At 36.7% G+C, this 21206-nt stretch overlaps 1 protein-coding gene and 1 long non-coding RNA gene across 5 annotated transcripts in view; one reads left to right on the forward strand and one right to left on the reverse strand.

Moving 5' to 3' along the window:
* The window catches only part of TMCC1 (transmembrane and coiled-coil domain family 1), a 243468-nt gene that overhangs the window by 104483 nt on the left and 117779 nt on the right, over positions 1 to 21206 (forward strand). The window lies entirely within an intron of this gene.
* On the reverse strand, positions 16750 to 19938 carry LOC144289531 (uncharacterized). Its single transcript, XR_013357389.1, has 3 exons — positions 19504 to 19938; positions 19302 to 19351; positions 16750 to 18192 (listed from the first exon to the last, which is right to left on the reverse strand). It is a non-coding gene; the product is annotated as an uncharacterized LOC144289531 (long non-coding RNA).

Consider the following 21206-nt stretch of genomic DNA (forward strand, 5'->3'; position numbering starts at 1 on the left):
TCTTCTTATTTCAGAGAGGCATTAAAATGCTCTTGGAAGCTGTCCTTTGTGAAGGCTTTTGTAGGTTGATGGTTTTTATCATAGAGTAATTGGGCAGAGATCCATTTTATTGGAGGCCCCTCCAATTGTCAGTGTCTTTTCTTTAGTCAGGTTTTCCAGAAGAATTGTTCAAACTCTTGCCTTTATGGGTGGGTGGGTGATGGCACTGGTAGTAAGCCTGGCTGCAGGTGTTCTGGAAGATAGAGAAGATGACTGAAATTCTCATTTTAGTTTAATCATTCTGTCCTCAGAATGGTACCTCACCCCAGCCCTCCACTGCATCTAGAGTTTCTCAGTCTGGAATCCTTCTGGTCCCTGTTTCAGTTTCATCAGAAAGTACACCTCTGGACTGGTCACCTGTGTGTTAGAAAGATCTGCTGACCTGGTTGCTCATTATAAATACTTTTAACCAATGCTTCTATTTTCAGACCCAACTCTATGCTCTTGCTTTTAAAGAAGCCCCTAAGTAAGTCCTGACCTTTCTGTAGTTTTAGCATAAATTTGCTTGCTTCTTTTGCTTTCTTTACACGACCTACTACCTTGCCAAACACTTCCTGACCAGAGAAAAGCTGAAACCTAAATCCTTTATTCTGGACCATCTGTTTTTCACCTTCCAAAATTTTATTGAAATCTCTTTATCTACTGTGTGCTCTAGTTTGCATCTGTGTTTCCTTAAGTTAGTTAATAGTTGAGCTTTAAAATTATAATATGACTGCTGAGAGGCTTAAAACATTGTAGAAGTAAAATGTACAACAACAATAACAAAAAGGATGGAGTAAGGTTAATGGAGTCAAATTGTTAAGGTCTTGTATTGTTTGGAATGTGGTTAAGGTAGACTGTATCAAGTTAGGAATTATTATTTTCTGGATAGCCACTAAAATAATAACAAAAAAAACTACAAAAAAGTGTAATATAGAAGAAATAAAATGGAATATTAAAAATAGTTGATTAATAGAAAAGCAGGAAAAGAACAAAGAACTCATGAGATAAATTTAAAATAAATAGCAAGATGGAACTAAAAAGACAGGAAAAGATAATACCATGCAAATACTAGCCAAAAGAAAAGTGATTAAGCTATGTTAATATCAGATAAATTAGACAGTAAGGCAAGAAGTATTATTAAAGATAAAGAATGACATTTTATATGCTAAAGCGGTTCTCTCAATAAGAGAGATACAACAATCCTAAACAAACTTCTCTTGTTGCTTTGTTTGCTAACCATTCATATGCGTGGTCTTTGGGTCTTTTCTTTTGACCAGTGTTCTCATTTTTCACTGCTAGAAATGTTTCTTTAGTCTTTGAGGGAAGAGTTGTTCCTTTGTCTCTCTGACTATGGTACTGTCATATTGAACATGCTCTGGGCATTGTAAACAATTGCATGGGGTACCACTTGTGAGAACAAAACCTCAGATTATTATTTCTTTTAGTGTTGTAGTTATTTTTAATGTAATTGCTCTTAAAAATACCAATTATAAGCAATAAAATGTAAATGAAGAGTAAAGAAGTTATTTTTTAAAGAATTATTTTTTAACATTGTGTGATTATAACTAAAAAGGTATTATGAAAAATCAGAAAGGAATAGGTGTCTGCTCACTTATAAGGATTCCTAACGATAAACCTTTTTTTTGGTTTGTTTTTGTACTGGGTATTTAAAGCTCTGCAGTGATATGTTATTGTCAAAACTCTTCATTTCTGTCTGGAGAGAATGTCCTATTATTTAGAGGAGATCCCATTTTTCTGGGAAAAGACATTGGTTGGTCTATCTCCATGCCTAAATGCAAGAAAAGGAAAGAGACATTTAAGGAAACAAAAGTGGTAAACAAGGGGCATACTTGGAGATAAAAATACAATTAGTATCACTTAAAAAAAAAAAAACTGTGGTAAACAGCACATTAACATAAAATTTACAACTTAACTCTAAGTGTATAATTTTGTAATATTAAGTATATTCACACTGTTGCCAAACAGACTAGAACTTTTTCACCTTGCAAATCTGAAACTCTTTATCAATTAAACAACCTTCCCTTCACCACCTTTCCCCAGCTACGGATAACCACTATCTTACTTTCTGTTTCTATGAATTTGACTAGATATCTCATATAAGTAGAATAATCAATTTTTAGTGTTTATCTGACTAGCTTATTTCACTGAGGAATCTTGTAGCTTGTGACAAAATATTCTTTTTAAAGACTGAATACTATTCCTTTGATTTATAACCACATTTTTGTTTTTTCATTGATCTTTTAGTGGATTCTTGGTTTGCTTCCATCTCTTAGCTATTGTGAGTTGTGCTGCTATAAAAAACAGGTGTGCAAAATACCTCTTTGAGACCGTGCATTCAATTCTTTTGGGTATATTCTCAGAAGTAGGATTGCCGGATTATACAGTACTTCTATTTTTAATTTTTTTGAGGAGTTGCCATGCATATTCCACTATTATTTTATTAATAGTGCATTTCTGCTATTTTGTAATCCCATCAACAATGCACAAAGATTCCAATTTCTCCACATACTTAGTAACACTTATATTCTGTTTTGTAGTAACCCTCCTAATGGGTGTGCAGTGATACCTCATTGCAGTTTTGATTTACATTTCTCTTATTTTTGGTGATTTTTTTTTAAGATTTTAAAAATGTATTCATTCATGAAAGACCCAGAGAGAGAGAGAGAGAGAGAGAGAGAGAGAGAGGGGCAGAGACATAGGCAGAGGGAGAAGCAGGTTCCGTGCAGGGAGCCCAATATGGGACTCCATCCTGGGACTCTGGGATCATGCCCTGAGCCGAAGGCAGACACTTAACCACCCAGGGGAGTCCCACCTAGGGGGTGCCACCCAGGTGTCCCTATGATTGGTGATTTTGAGCATCTTTTCCTATGCTTATTGACCGTTTGTTTGTTTTGTTTGTTTGTTTATTCATGAGAGAGAGAGAGAGAGGCAGAGACACAGGCAGAGGGAGAAGCAGGCCATGCAGGGAGCCTGACATGGGACTTGATCCCGGGTCTCCAGGATCATACCCTGGGCTGAAGGCAGTGCTAAACCACTGAGCCACGGGGCTTCCCATTTATTGATCATTTATATATTATCTTTGGAGAAATATTTAAGTCCTTTGCCCATTTTTTAATGAGTTGCTTTTTGTTGTCGAGTTATAGGAGTTCTTACCTCTACTGGACGTTAACTTCTTATTAAATACATGATTTGCAAATATTTTCTTCCATTTTGGAGATTTCCTTTTTGCTCTGTTGTTTCCCTTACACAAAAGTTTTAAAGTTTAATAAAGTTCCAATAATCTTTTTTTTTTTTTTTGCTTTTTGTGTCCTTTGAGTTAAATTTTGTATATGGTGTAAGATGAAGGTCCAGTTTCAGTCTTTTGCATGTGACCATCTGGTTTCCCCAGCACCATTTGTTGAAGAGACTGTTCCTTATCCCACAGAGTGGGGTTAGTACTTGTGTTAAAAAAATCATTTGATCATATATGTGAAGGTTTATTTCTTTAGTTTCTATTCTGTCCTATTGATCTTTGTCTTTATTCCAGTCCCGTGCTGTTCTGATTACTGCAGCTTTGTAAAGTGTTGTCTTTTTTTTTTTTATGATTTAAAAAAAAAGATTTTATTTATTTATCCATGAGAGCCACAGAGAGAAAGATGCAGAGACATAGGCAGAGGGAGAAGCAGGCTCCATGCAGGGAGCCCAACATGGGACTTGATCCTGGGTCTCCAGGATCACACCCCAGGGTGAAGGCATCACTAAACCGCTGGGCCACCAGGGCTGCCCTGTTGGTTTTTTTTTTTTTTTTTTAAGAGACTTTATTTGTAAGTAATCTTTGCAGCCAATGTGGGGCTTGAATTCTCAATCCTGAGATAGTCACCCACTATCCTAACTGAGCCAGCTAGGCATCCTGGTAAAGCGTTTTGAAATCAGGAAATAGGAGTCCTCTATGTTCTTTTTCAAAACTGTTTTTGGCTATTCAGAGTCCTCAGAGATTCCATATGAATTTTGGAGTAGATTTTTCTATTTCTGCAAAAAAAAAATGCCGCAGAGGTATTGGTAGGGATTTTGTTGAGTCTGTAGGTTGATTGGAGTAGTATGGGCATCTTGACAGTATTCGGTCTTCCAGTCCTGGAACAGAAGATATCTTTCCTTTTACTTGTGTCTTTTTAAATTTCCTTCTATAATGTTATGTAGCTTCCAGTGTACAAGTCTTTCTTTTTGGTTAGGCTTATTATTTTATTCTTTTTGATGCTATTTTAAGTAGAATTATTTTCTTCTACTTAATTTCTTCAGATTGTTCATTGTTATAGAATCACAACTGATTTTTTGTATGGATTTTGTATCCCCGACTTTGCTGAATTCATTTATTAGTGTTAACATCCTTTTGTGTGAAATTGTTAGGGTTTTCTATATATATATGTTCATGCCATCTGTGAGCAAAGATAATTTTAGTTTTCCCCTTTCCAATATGGGTGCCTTTTACTCATTTTTATTCCTTTTTCTTGCTTAATTGCTCTGACTAGGTCTTCCATTACTATATTGAATAGAAGTGGTGAGAGCAGGCATCCTTGCTTTATTTCTGGTCTTAGAAAGTTGTCAGTCTATAACCATTGAGTATGATGTCAGCTGTGGGCTTTCCATTAATGGGTTTTTTTATGTTGAAGTAGTTTCCCTGTAATCCTAGTTTTTTAGTGTTTTTATCATGAATGTGTCTTGAGTCTTGTCAAATGCTTCTTCTGCATCAGTTGAGATGATCATATGATGTTTTTCCTTCCTTCTATAACTGTGGCATATTAATCACTTTACAAATGTTAAACTTATCTTGGGATTCCAGGAATAAATCCCACTTTGTCATAGTGTATAATCCTTTAAATGTGCTGTTGAATTCATTTTGCTATTATTTTGCTGAGGAATTTTACATTGATGATATTCATTAAGGATATTGGTGTGTAGTTTTTCTGTAGTGTCTTTGGCTTTGGGAGAAGAATTATTCTGACCTTATAGATTGAACTTGGAAGTGTTTCCTCCTTTTAAACTTTTTTGAACAGTTTTAGGAGGATTCATAGTAATTTTTTGTTTTAATTATTAGATTGATGCCAACTAGTTGGTCCTGGGCTTTTCTTTCTTGAGAGCTTTTTCATTAATGATTCATTCTCTTTTCCTATTATCTGTTAATATTTTGTATTTCTTTACAATTCAGTCCCGGTTATGTTGTGTCTTTCTAGAAATTTTTGCATTTTTTTCTAAGTTAACCATTTTGTTGGCCTACTAATTTATGGTATTCTCCTGTAATCCTTTTTATTCTGTGCCATTGATTGTAATGTCCCTGCTTTCATTTCATTTTTTTTTTAAGATTTTATTTATTTATTCATGAGAGACAGAGAGAGAGAGAGAGAGAGGCAGAGACACAGGCAGAGGGAGAAGCAGGCGCCATGCAGGATGCCTGACGTGGGACTTGATCACGGGTCTCCAGGATCATGCTCTGGGCTGAAGGTGGCACTAAACTGCTGAGCCACCCGGGCTGCCCCCTGCTTTCATTTCTGATTTTAATTTTCTCCTGTTCACGCACCCACATGCCGGCTCTCATGCTTTCACATAATTTAGCTAGAGCTTTGTTAACTTTGTTGATCCTGTTAAAAAAGCACCTCTTAGTTTCATAGATCTTTTTCTTTTGTTCTGTTCTCTGTTTCTGATCTAATCTGTATTCTTTCTTTCCAGCTTTGAATTTAGTTTTTCTAGTTTCTTCAGGTACACTTAGATTGTTGGTTTAAGATCTTTCTTCTTTTTTAATGTACTCATTTACTGCTGTAATGTTCCCTCTTTTGCTTGCACTGCCAAATGCACTGCTTTTGCTGTACTTTTTAAGTTTTGATATGTTGAATTTTCATTTCAGTTTGTCTCTAGATATTTCTAATTTACCTTGTGACTTCTTTGACCCATTGGTTGTTTAAGAGTGTATTGTTTGTACAACTATAGATTTTCTAGTTTTCCTTGCATTTTATTCCATTGTGAGCAGAAAAGATAACTTTGTATGATTTCAATCTTTTTGAATTTGTTAAGACTTGTGTCCTAACTTGCAGTCTTTCTTGGAGAATGTTCCATGTACAGTTGAGAAGAATATATATTCTGTTGTTGGGTGAAAGTGTTCTGTGTCTTTTAATTCTAATTAGTCTATAGTGTTATTAAAGTCATCTATTTTCTTATTGCTCTTTTGTCTCATTGTTCTATCCATTTTTGAAAGTGGAGTATTGAAATCTGCTATGTGTAGCTATTTTTCTTTCAGTTTGCTTTATATATTTAGGAGCTCTGAGGTTTGGTGCATAAATATTTATCATTGTTAGATTTTTTTTGGTGATCCAACCTATTTATCATTATATCCTTTGTTTCTTGTAACAGATTTTGATTTGAAGTCTATTTTGTCTGATACTCATATAACCATTTTTACTGTCTTTTGGTTGCCACTTTTATGAACTATCTTTTTCTATCCTTTTTTTTTTATTGAAGATTTTATTTATTTATTAGAGAGTGAGTGAGAAAGAGAACACAAAGCAGGGAGGGGCAGAAGGAAAGGGAGAAGCAGAGATTCCCTGCTGAGCAGGGACCCAGACATGGGGCTGGATCGTGGTACTCAAGATCATGACCTGAGCCGAAGGCAGACATTTAACCAACTGAGCCACCCAGATGCCCCAAGATTTATATTTTTTAGAGCAGTTTCAGATTTATAGTGCATTTCAGAGAGTTCCCATATGACCCCAGCTCCCACACATGCATAGCCTCCTCCATTATTAACATCCCCCATTACATCTGTTACAATTGATGAACTTACATTGACACATCATAATCACTCAAAGCTCATTTTTTCTTTTAGGGTTCATTCTTGGTATTGTACATTTTGTATGTTTGGAGAAATGTATAATGACACATATCCACTATTAAAGTATCAATATTTTCACTGCCCAATTATCCCTTCCCTCACCCCCATCTCTAATCCCTGGGTACTACTATTTTTTTTTTTTTTTACTGTCTTCATAGTTTTGCCTTTTCCAGAATGTCCTATAGTTGGAATTGTACAATATGCAGTTTTTCAGATTGTCTTTTTTTACCTAATAACATGCATTTAAGGTTTCTCTATGTGCCTTAATGGCTTGGTAGCTTATTTCTTTTCATCCCTGAATAATATTTCATTGTTTGGATATAGCACAGTATATCCATTCACCTAATGAAGGACATCTGAGTTGTTTCTACGTTTGGGCAGTTATGAATAAAGCTGCTGTATTTATCTATGTTCAGGTTTTGTGTAGATCCATTTACATAAAAAGTAATTACTGATAAGGATTTACTATTGTTTTGTTAATTGTTTTCTATATATCTTATAGCTTTTCTGGTCTCTCCTTTTTCACTGCTTTCCTTTGTGTTTTGTTTGTTTTTTTAAAAGACTTTATTTATTTATTTGACACAGAGAGAGCCAGAGAGCAGAAGTGGGAGGAATAGCAGAGGGAGTAGGAAAAGCAGGCTCCCCACTGAACAGGGACCCTGATGCGGGGCTCCATCTCAGCACCCTGGGATTATGACCTGAGCTGAAGGCAAATGCTTAACTGACTGAGCCACCCAGGTGCTCCTGTGTTCTGTTTATTTTTTATACAGTAGTCCTCCCTTATCCATGGAGGATACATTGCAAGACACCTGGTGGATGCCTGACACTGCATAGTACAGAACCCAATATATACTGTTTTTTTCTATATATACATACCTATGATAAAAATAAATTTGTAAATTAGGCACAATAAGACAACAATAATAAAATAGAACAATTATAACAATATACTATAATAAAAGTTGTGTGACTGTGTTCTCTCTCAAAGTGTCTTATTCTAATGTTGATGTGAGATAATAAAATACCTGTGTGATGAGATGAAGTGAGGTGAATGACAAACACATTGGGGAATATCATTAAGCCGCTATTGGTCTTATGAGAATACATCAGAAGGAAGGATCATCTGCTTCCAGACTGCACTTGACCATAGGTAACTGAAACCACAGAAAGTGAAACTTATAAAGAGGGACTACTGTAGTGATGTGCTTTAGTATCTTTCTTATTTCCTTTAGTATATATTCTGTAGATACTTTTTTTTCTGGTTATCATTGAAATCACATAAAACATCTTAAAGTTATAGCATTGTTTTTTACTTTTTATTTTTCAAAATTATTTTAAGATTTTATTTATTTTTTTGAGAGCACTGGCAGTGGGGAAGGGCAGAGGGAGAAGCAGACTCCCTGCTAAGCAGGGAGCCCAATGCAGGGCTCTATCCCACCCCCACCAAAGGCAGACACTCAACCCGCTGAGCCACCCAGGCAACCCTAGCATTGTTTTTTAAACCATTAATTTAAATTCCATATAGAAACTCTACTGCTTTATAGCTCCACCCTCCTCTTTGTTATTAATGTCACAAATTACATATTTATATATTGTATATCCATTAACATAGACTTATACTTTTTTTGTATGTTTTTGTCATTAAAATTCTGTGCACCAAATTAATAGTAGTATGGGTTACTATATTTATCTGTGTATTTACCTTTACCAGAGATCATTTTATATACATATATTTTAAAGATTTTTATTATTTATTTGAGAGAGAGATGAGAGAGAGAGAGAGAGAGAGAGAAAGTGTGTGTGTGTGTGTGTGTGTGTGTGTGTGTGCATGCACGTACACACAGGTAGAGGGGAGCAGCAGACAGAGAGGGACAAGCAAACTCTAGGCTGAGCACAGAGCCTGGCATGGGGCTCGATCCCAGGACCCTGAGATCATGACCTGAGCTGAAATCAAGAGTCAGATGCTTAATCAACTGAGCCACCCAGGCACCCTGAGACCATTATACTTTTATGCAGCATGTTGCTGTCTGCTGTCCTTTCATTTCAACTTGAAGGATGTCCTCTGCATTTCTTGTAGAACAGATCTAGTTGCAGTGAACTAACTTCAGTTTATCATTTTAGTTTCTCAGCTTTAGTTTATTAGTTTAGTCTCAGCTATAATTTATTTGGAAAAGTCTTAAATTACCCTTCATTTTTAAAGAATATTTTTGGTTGATACAATATTCTTTGTTAAAATTTGTTTTTCCCCCCTCCTTTTAGCACTTTGAATATATCGTCTCACTCTCTTCTGGCCTGGATAGTTTTTTCTGAGAAATCTTATGATCTTATGGAAGCTTCCTTGTATGTGATGAATTGCTTTTGCTGCTTTTAAGATTCTTTCTTTGACTTTAGAGAGTTTGATTAAAATGTATCTCAGTGCAGTTTTCTTTGGAGTTATCCTAATTGGAGCCTTTTGAGCTTCTTCAATTTTTATGTCTGTTTCTTTCCTCAGATTTAGGAAGCTATCAGCTACTGTTCCTCCAGATAAGCTCTCTGTCCTTTTCTTCTATCAATGGGATTCCCATAATGCAAAGGTTGATCGACTTGATAGTTTCCCTCCCATAAATCCCTTAGTCGATTGACTTTTCTTCATTCTTTTTGCTCCTCTGACTTTGATTTCAAAGGACCTGCCTTCAAATTCATTGATTCTTCTGCCTGTTCAGCTCTGATGTTGAACCCTTCTAATGAAATTTTCCATTCAGTTATTGTACTTTTTGGCTCTAGAATTTTTCTTTTTATTTAAAAAAAAATTTTTTTTAAGATTTATTTATTCATGAGAGAGAGAGAGAGAGAGAGAGAGAGAGAGGCAGAGACATAGGCAGAGGGAGAAGCAGGCTCCCCGCAGAAGCCCGATGTGGGACTCAATCCCAGATCCCAGGATCACAACTTGACCTGAAGGCAGCCACCCAACCACTGAGCCACCCAGTCGTCCCGGAATTTTTCTTGTTATAGTTTCTCTTTATTATTTTTTTCATGCATCATTTTCCTGTTTTCTTTTAGCTGTTTGTATTCTCTTTTAGCTGAGCATTTTTATGACTTATTTTAAATTTTTTGTCTGGCACCTTATATGTGTGTATTTCTTTGGGTAGGTCTTTAAGGTCTGTTTCTGGAATTTTGTTCCTTTAATTGGGCCAAACTTCCTTGTTTGTTTGCTTGCTTGCTTGCTTGCTGGGGTTTTGGGGGTTTTTTTGGCTGGGATTTGGACACTTGATGCATGCATACTGAATTTCTGCATGGGAATATCTTCACTTCTACCTGGCTGGAGGTTCTAGAACCTCTCAAACCATTTCTGATCTTAGGTCCCCGGGGCATTTACCTGCAGAAATGCAGTTCTAAGTTGCTGCTTACCTGTTACTTGCAACATCTTTCAACTCTGGTTCTAGTCCTCTCAGTGCTTTGAGTCAGTCAAGACAGAAACCAGCCCCTCATACAAGCCAGTATGTAGGACATTTAGTCTGTTTTGTTTGTGTTCCTGAGGGGAAAACCTTAGCATGGGGGGTTTCCTCCTGGTTGTTCCACATTATGCTGTGCATAAGTAGCATGAACGGGTGCACCAAACACCATAAGTTTTTCTACACATTTCGTTCTTATCCTGTCTTGTTCATCATGTTATCATGTATGGGTGCTATAGCTTCTTAGCTATTCTCTAAAGTTTTGTAGTGGTATTTTGGTCCATATATTGTTAACTTATTGCTTGTATGGGAGAAGGAAGGCCTATATCTACCTCATCTGGAAATTTGTTAATGTCATTCTCCCTAGTATCAATTTTTGAAGTATAAATTCTGCCAGATAATGTTTCTCTTCAGAAGACATGAAATTAAAAGGGAGTTAAAATATTTTGAACTTGAGTAAAGCATTTGGTTTTCTCCTTTGTGAGGTCTACAAATGGAGAAAATGGAATCTAAAGCAGTAATAGTTCAACATTCGTTTGTGTAATCTTTTATATTGGAATAAATAAATAAGGTAGTAGAACAGTTATATATCCTATCAGACAAAATTATGGTTTCTTTTATGGCTTTCAGGATATTCCACAAATATTTATTAAATGTCTGCACTGTTTAAGATACTATATAATTGGCATACAGAAAGTATAAGATGTAATCCTATACTTAATGCTTAAAAAACTACATAACAGTACAGGACCTCAGTAGCAAATACAAAAGTACAGGAACTGTATCACTCTGAGTTATACAGAAGCAGAAATGACAGTGAATGGAACTGGACAGAGCTGGCTACTGAAGAAAATGAGTTTGGGCTGAATCTTGAATGAGTAGAGTCGTATCTTAGTATCTATCCTGGAGAAAAAAATATCATATGTCCAAAGGTAGGCATGTACAGGGCAATATTGTTTGTACCAGCAGAAACAAGAAATAATCTAACTTGTCATCAAGAAAAATAAACTACATAAAATAATAAACTCAACTAAATGAACTGTCTTTATTGTAGAATGTTATGTAGCAATAATGGAGATCTATATATACTGACAAAATTTCCCATTTTTTTGCAGTTTATTTTTTTAATTTTTAAATTTAAATTCAATTTGTAATATATAGTATAACACCCATTACTCATCCCATCAAGTGCCCTCCTTAGTGCCCATCATCCAGTTACCCTATCCCCCCCAACCCTCCCTCCAAAAACCTTTTGTTTCCCAGAATTAGGAGTCCAACAAAAATTTCTAAATTTCTAAAACAAAACAAAACAAAAATTTCTAAATTTCTTCCAACAAAAATTTCTAAATTCTTGAACTCTTAAAAGCCAATATCTAGTTTATTTAGGCCACTATGACAAAATACCAGACTGGGTAGCTTATAAACAACAAAATTTTATTTCTCACAGTTCTGAAGCCTGGAAGTCTGAGATCAGGGTACCAGCATGGCATGAAAGCACCCTCTTTCAGGTTGTAGACATTTTGTGGTGTCCTCACATGATGGAAAGGGCTAGGGAGCTCTGTGGGATCCCTCTTACAAGAGCACAAATCCAACCTGATGAGTGTAGTACCTCGCAGAGTTCCCACCTCTTAATATCACATTGGGCTTTAGCATTCCAACATATGAATTTTGGGAAAGACACAAGCATTCAGACCACAGCAAAGGGAGCTGTAATTAAAATGTATATTATGATATTAGTTGGGCTAAGAAACATACCAAGCTAACCTGAAGATAATACTGCATACTATTTTTTGCCATATTTTTTAAAACGTTTTTAAAATTTATTTTTCTTTATATTTAGTTAACATATAATGTAGTATTAGTTTGAGAGATAGGGGTCAGTGATTGTCATCAGTCTTATATAACACCCAGTGCTCATTACATCATGTGCCCTCCTTAATGTGCATTACTCAGTTACCCCATCCCCAACCCCCAGCAACCTTCAGACTGTTACCTATGATTAAGAGTTTCTTATGGATTGTCTCCCTTTCTGATTTCATCTTATTTTATTTTTTCCTCTCTTTCCCTATGATCCTGTTTTGTTTCTTAAATTCCACATATGAGTGAGATCATCTGATACTGCATACTTTTATAGGTAAATACTATGTAAATTCATTGTAAAGGAAAGATAAACTGATAACAGTGGTTACAGTGATTAAGCATTCATAAATTACTTACATAATTAAAGAGCAAGAAGAAATCCAGATAGAAATCCTTCAAAACACTGGTGGTAGTTATTTCTGTATGGTGATATTTTGGATGAAGTTTCTTATTCTTTTTTTCTTTTTTTTAAGATTTTATTTATTTATTCATGAGAGTCACAGAGAGAGAGAGGCAGCGGGAGAAGCAGGCTCCCGGCAGGGAGCCCGATGTGGGACTCCATCCCAGGACCCCGGGATCATGCCCTGAGTCAAATACTGAGTCAACCACTGAGCCACCCAGGTGTCCTGAAGTTTCTTATTCTTTATGTTTTATTGTATTTTCTGAATTTTCACAAGAAATATTTTATTGGAAATATAAAGAGTATTTCATAAATGGAAGATAAATAATTGACAAATAGTTAATAACATTAATTCTTACAAAAGTGGAATAGAAGGGTTAAGTAGAATTCAATTAGGTGGAAAGATCAGGGAGTTTGGGGGGTATGGGAGATCATTGAGGGAAACAGAGGGAAACCTAGAATGTCTTAGAATCTTTTGAAATTGTATAGAGCCATTGAACATGGCTTTATTCTTAAAGCCATTTATTCAATACATATTTAAGGACCTAGAAGGTTCCAGAATACTGCTAGGAACACATTTGGATCCCTGTCCCTAAGAGACCTATGTTTTGATGAGGGAGGTGAAGATGAATAGATTCTAATAACAGCAGTCCCTCTTATACTGGTTTTACTTTTTACTGCAGCCCAGAAGGAGATGATCCTCCTGACATATGGTCAGAAGGTCAATAGTAGTTTGGTTTTTTTTAAGATTGATTGATTTATTTTAGAGAAAGAGTGAGAGCAAGAGAGAGAGTGCACAGGCAGGGGAGAAGGGCAGAAGGAGAGAGGAGCTCAAGCAAACTCCCTGCTGAACATGGAGCCTGATGTGGGGCTTGATCTCAGGACCTGAGCTGTAGTCGAGAGTTGGACACTTAACCAACTGAGCCACCCAGGGCCCCTAAGGTCAGGATAGTAGTCACGATGCCTACATCATTCACCTCACTTCATCTCGTGTAGACATTTTATCATCTCAGATCCATCAACAAGAAGGATGGGTGCAGTACAATAAGATATTTTGGAAGACCAAATTCACATAACTTTTATTACAATATATGGACGTAATGTTCTATTTTGTTACTGGTTATTGTTAATTTCTAACTGCCTAATTTATAAATTTTATCATAAATGTGTATGTCTAGGAAAACACATTATATATATAGGGTTTAGTACTATCCACAGTTTTAGGCATCCATGGGGGGTCTTGAAAGTATCCTCCACAGTTAAGGGGAAGGACTATTGTACAGTGTAGTAAGGAAGAATCATTTGGTAAGGTAGAGAAAGGGGTTGGTGAGGGTTGATAGAGAAGGCTTTCCTAAAGGTACAGACATGTAAGCTGAAATTTGTGTTAAGTTTAAAGTAGTCTGGAAAGGGGGGATCCCTGGGTGGCTCAGCGGTTTGGCGCCTGCCTTTGGCCCAGGGCGCGATCCTGGAGTCTCGGGATCGAGTCCCGCGTCGGGCTCCCTGCATGGAGCCTGCTTCTCCCTCCTCCTGTGTCTCTGCCTCTCTCTCTCTCTATATATATATATCATAAATAAATAAATCTTAAAGAAAAAAAAAAGTAGTCTGGAAAGGGAAAGCAGGGACCAGCACCTGGAATACATTATAAACTGTTTTAAGGACTTGTTTTTGTAGTGTTTAATTATTCCATATTTACAATTGTAGTATTCTTTGCAACATAATAGATAATAGTTTCTTTAGTTGTTTGGCACTTGGTAAGCACATAAACTCTTTTTTGTCTCCCTCTTCTACCTTTTCTTTTCTCCCTCTCCCTTGTATGCATTTACTGTAGGTGATACGTGGCATGAGGTTTTTGGGGTAAATAAATGCAAACTCTTAAGACACTGCTGATATAAAAAGGAGGCAACCTTAATTTAGCATATTTGAAAGAGCCATGCCTAGTTCACCAAAATAAAAATGCTATTTGATGTGGTTGACTGCTCTTTAAATCAGCCATCACAATGAATTAGTTATGGAATTGACTATAAGAAGTTATTCAAATTTTTTGATCATCGACATCTTTTTACTACTTAGTAAAAGGTACTGCCTTCAGGGTTATTTATATTGACAGTGGCTTGGACTTTTATAAATAACTACACAAATTACTTAATCTGTTCTATGTGGATAAAACGTGGTATCTGTATTGTTACCTATTGTGGGATTGCCAAATGAAATTTGTTTTTGCAAGATAGAAATCCCATATCATTTAAGGGGCCTGAATTGCCATAGGAGTCCAAAGTTGACAGCATTATTTACTAAATTTTTTTGAAAGTAGATTTCCTTCTTACTTGCTTTAAAGGCAGACAATAAATAAAAGTCATAACTTCTATAAAGAGAGAACCTGTCACATTATTATTTGTTAAAGATTTCTCATTTGGCAGTTTATAGAAAAATGGTAAACAAATGTGCAACTTAGAAAGGAGGAATAACTGAATTTCGTTACAGTTAATCCCATTCCACAAACAAAAGAATTCTGAACACTGCCAGCTAACAATATGTTGCCTTATTAATGTGAGAAACTGAGTTTTACTTACCACTTGAATCACACTTCTGTGTCCTTAACTTGTATTTTTTCTGCTGCATGGAATGCCCTCCTCCATCTTTGTCCATTTGCAAAATTCCTCTCAAACCTTAAAGACTCCAGGCTTAAGATTTTTTTTGTCCCATAAAAGTTCATCACTCCATTGCTATTCCTGCTATTACAGCACTTGCCACATTAATGACAATTGTTTATGTTTTCTATTTCCTGACTACAATGTAACCTCCTTAAAAGTAAAGGGTGTCATAAAATACTTGTTTAGTGCATGAATGAAAGGGGGCTTTCTGAAATGACGTGGCATTGGATAATGAAAGCCCATTAAATTTTTATGCTTTGTTTATTGACTGGTAGCTAGCTAGCATTGTTACTTCTGGCTGCTGTTACTTCTGGTTTATCACAGGACTCTGGTTAAAACCCACAATGATGTTTGAACAATATGATTTATTTATTATTACTCTCTTACAAGAATGGACACCAAGGAGATAGGGAAAGGAACTGTTAAGCATATTACTTCAGTTGTGCCAAGCTTTGGGGAGACTCAAAGTGTAAAGGTTCACATTTTTTTAAATAGAATCATTATTCAGTTTCAAAAAAAGTTTACTGCATGAATGTCTTAAGTAGTGTTTGTCTTTAGTGCGTTTTAAATTATTAAAAATAGGAAGTATGTAATGGAAACAGCAAATGTAGTGAAATTTGTATTTAGTTCTAGTACCAACTCTAATAATATCTCTGTGATTTAGGGGCAGGTTTGAAAACCTCTTTGAATTTTAGTTTACTTCTCTATAAAAGTGCAGTTCGTACTACATGATATTCAGTAGTATACAACTTTAATATCAACTTATTTAAAAATGTGTTTATACAGAATTTTAAGAATGAAGATGATACAAAAGGAGGAGAGAGAAGTGTTTCAAATATAGAAACCAGCTAAATTGGGATGATTATTTAAGTTTTATAAATATTTATCCAAGGTATTTGTATGTTTCTGTTGTTGTTTAGGAATTTTTTTAAACATTTATTTATTTTAGAGAGGTGGGTGAGGGGCAAAGGGAGAAGAAGAGAATCCAAGTAGACTCCACACTTGGTGTGGAGCCCGACAGAGGGCTCAATTTCACGACCCTAAGATTATGACCCTGAGATCACGACCTGAGCTGAAACCAGGAGTCAGCTGCTTAACTGACTGTGCCATCCAGGTGCTTCTGTTTTGGACTTTTTAAGTGATAAAGCAAATCAGAAAGCAGTATAGTTTTAGTTAAATCAAACAGACTTACATATATTTATACATATGCAGGACAGTGTATAATAAGATAAGTACTAATATTATCCCTAGTGTGGGGTTAGAGATGATGAATATGGATAAAACAAGGAGAATAAAATATTTTTCTTTGTTTTTCTACAAAATAAAAACTAAGGCAAATAAAATACCATTTCCTAAAGACTATTTGTGGCTTTGGAAGTGGATTATTTGACAAGGAAAATGTTTGGGGAACTGGGGCCAATATGTCAAAGGCAGACTTTTTTTCTGTTTCCCAAATCAACTTAGAACTCTTACCTATGATGGAAAACATAAGACAGGATTGCTTAGTGATTGATGTTCATCTCGTTTTTATTTATGAATGGAACAAGAGTTTGTGGGGTTTTGTTTTGTGTTGTTTTTGAGAGAGCATGCAAGCAGGGGAGGGAGGGGCAGACAAGGAGGGAGAGAGAGAAGATCTCAAGCAGTCTTCATATTCCTTGAAAGCCCAGTGCAGAGGTCAATCTCACAACCCTGAGATCATGACTTGAGCCAAAATGAAGAGTCAGGTACTTAACCACTGAGCCACCAAGCACCCCAAGGAAACAAGAGTTCTTAAAATGAGGTATGTAGATAAGCTTTAGGGGAATCCATTAACCATTTGGAATTGTGTCAAAAAAACAGTATGTCCATTCATGATTTTCGTGTATGTCACTCCTGTGACTGAGTTCATAGCTTTTAACAGATCCACAAAGAGTGTGTGATCCAAAAAGATTAAGAAGCCCATGGACAGTTCCTGTCTGTTTCCACATACAGTATGGGGGTTGTGGATTTTCACAGATTACTGAAAAGGACATTGTTTATTCAGGTCTTGGAGTAATAAAAGAATGATTGCAGAGCTGTTGATTTTTCTCTAGGTTATACATTTCTGTCTTTCTAGCTATTCTTTCATAACCTTTTATCTTGGTCTACTATTTTCATCCTTTGCTGTTGGACACCTCAAAATAGATCATATTCAGGGATTCTAATTTTTCTCCTAACAGCTATGTTTATTGAAGTTCTTTTTAGTTTTTTGTCATCTTATCAATGATTGGATTGCATGCATACACTCAAATGATTTTTAATAGGTCTTGTTGCATTTGAACAATTAGAGGTTTGTGTTTATTTTAATAGACAAAAAAATGAGTAAATTCCTCCCAGAATGAAGACACCATTCTTTTAATCTGTAAGTCTTTTTATGTGTATCTGGACTTTGAGGATTTATATCCTGTTCAATTCATAGTTGACATTTTCTGTGTATCTAGGTATGTAGACTTTTGACAGTTTTTTCTAATTCCTTTTTTTTTTTTTAAGATTTTATTTATTTATTCATGAGAGACACAGAGAGGCAGAGACACAGGCAGAGGGAGAAGCAGGCTTCCTGCAGGGAGCCCGATGTGGGACTCAGGACTGGTACTGGATCCAGGATCCCAGGATCATGCCCTGAGGCAGACGCTCAACCGCTGAGCCACCCAAGTATCCCAGTTTTTTCTAATTCCTTTTCTTCTTTCCTTTCTTTGGGAGGTGTGGGTTAGAAAGAATCTTGCAATTCTTTGCAATCTAGCAATTATCTAGGATTCCAGTTGATTATATCAGAAACACCTCATGTTTATATTTAAAACAGTATGTCTTTCTCTAAGGAACTTCATTATTTCCACACCAGCATCTCATTAGGTCTTTCTTCATTCCCAGGAGAAATTTTCTGTGTTTTCGGTTTCATTCTTGTAGGGAAAAGTTGGAAGTACTAGTATTCTTACCCTTTAAAAACAAAAGAAAACAAAACAAGGAACAAAACATAAACAGAACTCAGGTTCTCTGTCAGCCTACCTTTCACTTGGACTTAAATTTCAGTCAGTTTAAATATTAGGTTACTCTGAGCCTTAGATGTGAAAGGAGCCTTTTTTTTAGTCATAGTTGTTGATTAAAGTTTTCTTACCTTTGGAATTTCACAAAAAGTTTAAATATATTCAACCCTTTTCCACTTAATTTATATATATAATTGGTTAGAATGATTTATTTGGAGCTATGGCATCCTGTTACTTGTTCGAATCTGTTTCCTACTCTTCCAAAGATATTGTGAAATATGTGTGTGATATTTTAGGTGAGGTTTTTAAAATTGTGCATCATATTTGGTGATAGTTGGAAACTGGAGTGTGTGAAAAGAGCATAATTGAGAATAACCATTGTATAAAAGATTTGTCTTTTCAAACCCTTTTTTCACTTTTTTTGCACAAAGAAAAAAATAGTAACACTATATGGTTTTCTCATAATAATACTGATGTTTAAGAATATTCCTGCTTTACTTATCTGAAGAATTGGGATATTATTTCACAGAGGTGTTTAAGAAATAAATAGGATGATAGATGTGAAATGCCTAACACAGGGACTGCACATAGTGGGTTCATTCCAGCAAAGTCTATATGTAGCATAAGATGTAATCATACTTACAAGATTGAGAATCACTAGAGCAAGGAAAATTAATATGTACCAACAAGTTCTGCCCTGGTCAGTTTTAAAAATCACTTAGGAGTCATGAACAATTCAGAGAGGAGTATGTAGAATGGAAATTTCACTCAAATGATGCTTTGTCCTTACATTGGTTGTCTGGCAGCAGAATCAAACAGGAAGAGACTGGCAAATGATAGCAAAATATTTTATCTTTGCAACTGCCCTTAGGATTATCATTTTCATACCTCTTTACCTACATTAATTCACCCTGACCTGTTCCTTTTGTTTGCTATGTGTGTAAATTTTTTTAAATTACATTGTTTTAATGAGAGAAGTCAATTAGCTCAGGAGGCAGCCCTAGTTTGTTTAACTTGGTAAGGAAGTTGAAGTCACCCTGTAACGAAGTTGAAGTCACTCACCAAGTATGCCTCTCTGCACCTGACATTCCTTCCCAGGGCGGGACTCCTCCCTGTGAATAAGAGGAAAGGCTTGGCCAATTACCTTAGACAAAGCCGGACAGCTGCCGAGCCCAGCTGGGAGGAGTCTCCTCGAGCAGAGCTGGTACAGGCAGGGGCTTTTTGCCACCTCCTTTTATTCACACCATTTTACCCAGCAGATCACCTGAGGTGGAGATTGAGAAGGGGATGTCACTCTTTGCAGGAGACCTCCTCCACTGGGAGGGCTTTCTGGTGGGAGGAATTGCTGCGGTTGCCAGGTTTCTGCTTGAAGCTGATGCTTTCTAACCCCAGTGCGCCACTCCTGGCCCCATACCGACCAGAACATCAGGTTCGGCCCCCCGGAGTCTTAGGTGACACCACAGCGGCATCCTGGGCTGAGGATTTGGTGGAGAGAGGAGGAGTGGTCCCTCTGTCTAGACCCTCACGGCTGACTCACAGGAAGTCCAACCGAGCTTGGCACTGGGCGCAGCAGCTCCGGGATTCCGCCCCTCCCTGCCGCGGGTCCGCCCGCCCTCTCCGACGTAGGCTTTGCAGTATCTCCCGATGGAACAATGAAGTGGTTCCAAGTTTGCTAAGACTCCCAGGGAAATTCTTTGGACTTTTGTGACAGTCTTCAAAATGTTTTGCCACCGACTTTTCCAAGAAGCTGTTTTTTAAAAACAAAACAAAACACAACACCCTTCCCTTCGTGGATTGCTTTGTGTGAAGATTACTCAGGGTGACCATGGTTCAACGCTTTAGCCTCAGGAGGCAGCTATCCAAGGTGGGTAGCTTGGGTAGCTTTGTGTGTGTGTTTAGGGGAAACTCACTAGATTCCGCATGGTTTCCTTTTTCTCTAGAACTGTTCTGTCAAGCCTGCCTTCCTCCAGAGCTGAGGAGGGGTTGGGGGAGGAAGCGCTGCCTTTTGTTCTTTCGTCTGACAGACACAAAGGTTTCAGGCTGACTGCACCGGCAACTCCAGATTTTGTTCCCCTAAAACCAAACCTGTCATCTGTGAATTTGGTGGAAGTTATAGTTGGCTTCTGAGATACAGTTTCCAAAGGAGTGTGCGTGAAAGACAATAGTGGGTAAAAAGTGCATTTTTAATTAGCAATTAATCTAGCAGCTTGTTGACCGAGATAAGAAAAGCCTTATTGGTCTGTGGAATCAGTACTTTTTGTACAAAATTTAGTTTTAAACTGGGGAAAACTTCCAAAAAAAATAAATAAGCAAGACCTGCATGAAAATGTTAAAGTGAGTGGTCATGTTAAGAAATTTGCATACTTAATGAAGGAGTTCTGTGAAAAGCAGTAACCGGAAGGCTCACAAATCAATTTTTTACAGAATTCTGCTTGGAAAGCAGGTTCCATTTGTGCAGCTTTGAGGGAAAAGTTCTTTTAACCTAAGAAATTCAAACTTTAAAAAAAAAAAAAAAAAAAGGCAAAGCTCTCTTGGAAGAGGGGCTGCTGATTTTCTAAATCAGCTCCAGCGGAGGCCAGCCCTCTCTTGACCCAGTCGTGGAGCTCTCTTTTTAGCTGGTGCAGGAACTAGTTTGGAAAGAGGTGTGCTGAGAGTTGAGCTTTATTTCAAAAATCATTCTGTTCTTTAAAAAGCCTATTCAAAAAAGTTAGAAGTTGGTGGCTGAATTGTGTTGCAGTTCATTCTCTGCAGGGAGAAACTTAAACAAATGGTAAATCGGTAGGCATGCTTCACTTTCTTGGTTGTTAGTCAGAATTGTTAAATCCTAAAATGTGTTATTATCTAAAGAGAAGATGTTTTAGTTCTTCACAAGTGACCTCAGTGTAGAAAGTGTGCACTCGGGGCAGAAATGAGCAAAGCTTTTGGCCCATCCACGTGTCAAATTTTATCATTGGATTCCCAAGCCTA

The sequence above is a fragment of the Canis aureus genome, chromosome 19, assembly GCF_053574225.1.
Source record: "Canis aureus isolate CA01 chromosome 19, VMU_Caureus_v.1.0, whole genome shotgun sequence".
Taxonomy (NCBI): Eukaryota; Metazoa; Chordata; class Mammalia; order Carnivora; family Canidae; genus Canis; species Canis aureus.